This window comes from Capsicum annuum, chromosome 2 (genome assembly GCF_002878395.1).
Source record: "Capsicum annuum cultivar UCD-10X-F1 chromosome 2, UCD10Xv1.1, whole genome shotgun sequence".
In the NCBI taxonomy this organism is placed as follows: Eukaryota; Viridiplantae; Streptophyta; class Magnoliopsida; order Solanales; family Solanaceae; genus Capsicum; species Capsicum annuum.
This window is the reverse complement of record NC_061112.1, coordinates 124769705-124775299: the sequence shown is the minus strand read 5'-3', so window position 1 is coordinate 124775299 and position 5595 is coordinate 124769705.

Sequence of the window (5595 nt, the reverse complement as noted above, 5' to 3'; positions counted from 1 at the left end):
ATGAACTCATTCATTCATCCCTAGTTCCAACTAAATCAATTGCAATGAAATCTGTTGCAACAAATGACTGATATGTTGGAAATTTTCAAACAGATATTTATATTTGTTGTAATAGATGATATATCTGATTTAATTATCAAATAGACATTTGCATCTGTTGTGATAGACGAATAAGTTATTGGAAATTTTCAAACAGATATTGATATCTGTTGTAATAGATGACATATCTGATTTAATTATCAAATGAACATTTGCATTTATTGTTACAGATGACTGACCTATTGGAATTTTTCAAATAGATATTGCTATCTGTTGCAACAGATGACATATATGTTTGAATTTCTTTTTTAATTTTAAAGCAAGCTTCTGTCCGAATAGATAAAGTAGTACTACTAAAGGCGGTAAAAAATATTTCTAGGATAACTCAAAAATCTCATTGAGTAGTCTTATCTTGGCTTTTCAATGTCACTTGTCTTTCTCGTATCCCTCAAATTATTAATGACTATTAAAACCCTAATACATCTAGAATTATCCCATCTCTCTTTCAACCCTAAATTTATTTTATTCATCTCTCATCTTTTTTTTTTCTCCTCTTTAGGGTTATCACAACCTTTTTTCTCTCTTTTCTCTTCTCTTTCTCATAAAGATCCTTTTGGATCTAAATCGATCCATATCTTTCCTCGATTGAAATTGTTGTTTTGATCCCCTTTTGACATTAAGGTATGGTTCACTATTGCTCTTTTATTCTCATCTTCTTCTTTGCAAGTTATTTACATCTATTTTTTATTTAATTACCATTTACCCATATAATATTTATGTAAAAAATTTGTAGGAACTTTTAAGTGTTGAATAAACAAATCGAGGATTTTTATTACATTATGTGAAAAAGTCATCTATTAGGAGAAGTTTAAAAGACTTGTTGGCAGTATCATTTTTTTGTATGTATTTTGTTTGTTTCTTTGTTGTTGATACAATTATTGATGTTGTTGGTGAGATTGGCATTGTTGAAACTTGTGGTGTGGTATTATTGATGGCGTTGGAACAAAGGATGTTGCTTTTTTGTTATTGATGGTGTTGGAACAAATGATGTTGTTTCTTTGTTGTTGATGTTTTTTATTTGTTGTTTCTTTGTATTTATGTTGTTATTGATGTTGCAATAGACGGAGCAACTATTAGAACAAATTAAACCACCAGCAAGGCTGGTTTGATATATTCTAACAGACTCTACATCTATTGCAATAGACTTCACATTTGTTCTAACAGGATCCATATCTAATACAACAGGCTCCACATCTGATGCAAAAGACTCACATTTGTTGCATCAGACTCCACATCTGTTGCAACAAATGGATAATGTTCTTTCCATGATATCAATTTTTCCTTATCTTTATAGCTATAAGGAACTGAAAGTTGATTAAGTTTTGCCCGACCAACACAAGAGGCTACAGTAAAGATGAGTTCGGAGGAATAAGATGCTTGCAGATGGAGCCACTTAATATATGAGAGGTATGTATTACTGATAATGTTATCGTGTAAACACACATAGGGTACACTGATGTTGTGAATATTGTTTTTACTGATTAGTCATTGATCATTCAAATAAAATATCTATAATTTTACAGTTAAGTTTGATAGGTCCGAACTGATAAGGCTGAGGGACCTTGAATATGGTTCTGATGCCCTGTTAAGATTTAATGTCGGTTGTTGCTCATGTTTATGTGTCAAGCATTGTGAAGGGATCTAGTTTTGGTGGCATTATAAAGAGATTCAATAGCGATTGGACTAACTTTTAGGGTGCATTGGACCTAGAGAGGGCCTTTGAAGCCTCCCACTACTTCAACCAAGAACAAAATCAATATAGTTATTGCCCTAGCCTAAATTTATATAATTGGGTTGCTCAGGGTAATTATTATATGCTAGAAGGTGCAGTAGGAGAATGCCTTCGAGCAAAAATGGATGGTTGATGAAAGACTATATCATTTGAGAGATAATTGAAGAGGATACATAGGGTAGAAAGTAACTTTTAGCAAATCTGATCGATGAAACTATCTTAGAACATAAGAAATTTGTATCAAGTGCAAATAGAAAATTGTATACGTTAATGAAAAATTCGTCTGTTGTTTCTCTAAAAGAAAAATAGTGCAGATGGTCTCTTTGCTAGGGAGCTGCGTCTAGGTATTATGGTTAGGATTATCACCTAGATAGAAAATAGCAGAAGACCAAGAAATCAACCTTACAGGCATCAAGGGTTGAAATGATGTACAATAAGTCTAGAAAACTTACTCCAATAGCAACTGTTATTGACCTGATCAGAACCACAAACGAGATTGAAAGACAGTTTGAGTGTCATTACTTCCTTAGCAATATGGATATAATTAATTGTGTTTTCTAGCCTTAGCATGCTTTTAATATATCTTGAAAAAGATTAAAGGCTTGCTGTAGTATGTGAATTTCGATAATTTTCAAGCTTACCTCCAGCTTGCTGATTTGGTATTTAAGTTTGTCGTTGTCGTCTTTGAAGTTGGTATAGAGTTTCTGGTATCTTGTTAGCTTGATCAAGAACACTATCTTTGAAGTTGTGGTATTCTAGAAGCCCTTCAAAACACTTTCTTCATAAGCCTTAATGGATACATGTAGGGTCGTTGTGTATGTTTTTAGGTCAAAATGTGTTGATGCACAATCAAGATGTGGTCCCAACAGTTGAATATCTCACTTTTATCGAGCGTTTCTCAATGCAACTTGGTTAACCAACCTGTAAGGGATTCGATAAATTAATAAGCAAGGAGTTACATAACGTTTGATCTAAACTGACTCTACCAAGCCTATCAAATGTTACGTAACTCCAGGCTCTTTACCCTATAAAAAAACTTTGAGTTAGTGCACAAATCAAATGAGCTCAGTCTCTCAACCTTTCTGCTGATCGTTCTTCTCCCATATAGAGGACAAGCTATCCACAATACAAAAGTCTACACCGTCACTAGAAATTCTTGCCAGACCGGAAGTCTTCAGAAGGCATCAATTGTAATTTCTCAATATCAAGTGATATTAAGAGATTACTAGTCATGCCTTCTAAAGACTTTCGCTATGGCAAGTCAAATATTTTCTCTCTATTGAGATACTACTCAACGAGGAAAAGATTAAGGTTTACGACTGCAACTTACCTGTCTTCAACGAGTAGTATCTCAACAGCGAGAAAATATTTGACTTTCCAAAGCGATAGTATTTAGAGGGAATGACTAGTAATATCTCAATATAACTTGATATTGAGAGATTACTATTGATGTCTTCTGATGACTTTCGCTCTGGTAAGAATTTCTATTGACGGTGTAGACTTTTGCATGGCGGATTTGTTGTCATCTATATTAGAGAAGAGCGATCAGCAGAAAGGCTGAGAGATTGAGCTCGTTTGATTTGTCCACTAACCCAGACAAAGTTTTTTGATAGGGTAATGAGCCTGGAGTTACATAATGTTTGATAGGCTTGATAAATTCAGTTTAGATCAAACGTTACGTGATTCCTTGCTTACTAATTTATCAAATCCCTTGAAGGTTGATTGATCAAGATGCATTGAGCAACGCTCAATAAAAGTGAGATATTCAACTATTGGGACCACATATTGATTGTGTATCAACATATTTTGATCTTAAACAAACATATCAACTCTCTATGTATCCATTAAGGCTTCTGAAGAAAGTGTTCTGAAGGCCTTCAACAATGCCACAACTTCAAAGGAGAAAGTGTTCCTGATCGAGCTCACAAGAGACCAGGAACTCTATACCAACTTCAAAGATGGCAATGACAAGCTTGGATACCAAATCATCAAGCTAGAGGCAAGCTTAAAAATTATCGGGATTCACATACTACAACAAGCCTCTGATCTTCTCTAAGAAATGTTGAAAGCATGCTAAGGCAAGAAAAAACAATCAATTAATTCATATTGCTAAGGAAGTAATAATACTCAATTTGTCTTTCAATCTCGTTTGTGGTTTCGATCAGGCAACAACAGTGGACCTAATTGGAACCACAAACAAGAAGGCATGGGATGCAATTTAAAATTTAGAAATTGCCGCCTTTTCTTAGATTCCTTATTTTAATTGCAGCTGCTATTGGCATAAGTTTTCTAGATTTACTGTACATCATTTCAACCCTCGATGCCCGTAAGGCTGCTTTCTTGATCTTCTGCTATTTTCTATATAGGTGATAATCCCGACCACGCTACCTAGTCACAGTTCTTTAGCAAAGTGTCCATCTGCATTATTTTTCTTTTAGAGAAACAACAGACGACTTTACATTACTGGATACACTTTCATATTTGCAATTGATTCAGATTTCTCATGTTTTAAGTTAGTTTCATCGGCCAAATTTTCTAGAAGTTCCTTACTACCTTACGTCTCCTCTTCAATTAGCTTTCAGATGATATAGTCTTTCACCAACTCCTCTTTCCCTCGCAAACATTCTCCTTCAGCTCGTTCTGACATATAATCATCTTCTCGAACAACCCTTTCATATAAATTTGGGCCAGGGGAATTTCTATTGTTTTTTTGTTCTTTTTTGATGCAGTAAGAGGCTTCGAAGAACTTCTCAGAGTCCAAAGCACACTTAAAGTTAAGTCTAATCGCTATTGGATCTCTGCAATAATGCCAAATATTGATCCTTTCTCAAAACTTAACATGCATAAACATGAGCAACAACCGTCAGTAATTTGTAACAGGGTATCTGCACCATCTTCATGGGCCCTCAGCCTTATCAATCCGAACCCATCAAACTTAACTGTACAATGCAGGATCTTGTTTGAATGATCAATGTCTAATTGGTTAAAAACTGCATTCACAAAAATATTGTACTTTGTGTGTGTCGTCCCGATGACCTTATTAGTAATACTTAACTCCCATACATGACAGTGGATCCATCCATATGCACGCACCTTATTCTTCCTAGCCCATCTATGGCTTAAATTGAATAAACAGATGACTAACAAGTTGCAACCGATGCCACATCTGTTTAAATTCTCAAACAATTGCAGACATCTGTTACGACAGATGATCAATTTATTGCAACATATGACATATCTGTTGAAAAAATCAAATAGATAGATCTATTTGTTGCAACAGATTGTCAATATGTTGTAAGTTATCTAACAGATGGAATATATTTTGCAACAAATTACCCATCTGTTAGATCTATTTTAAAGCAATTTTCTTTTCTTTCTGAAATACAATAAAAGATAAAATATTGTATTTAGATCCATTTTTTTAATTTACATATTCGAAAAGTCACCAGTTTTATTTAATTAAGGGATGACCAATCGTGGCTTTTTGACTAACCCCTTCGAATTCAATCATTTATAAATAGGTACCTCCTTACTCGTTCATTCTATTACACTTACAAATATGACTGATCCAGATTCATACAAAAAAATTCATATTGAGTCCTTTCGGGAACTTCAAAGGCAGTTTGATGAACTCTAAAGGAATTTGACCGACATCAGAGCAAGGCTGAGGAGGGCCCTGCTGCTGCCGGATGAAAATTGTCCGGTTGACGATAATAGTAATAATAATAATAATAATAATAATAATAATAATAATAATAATAATA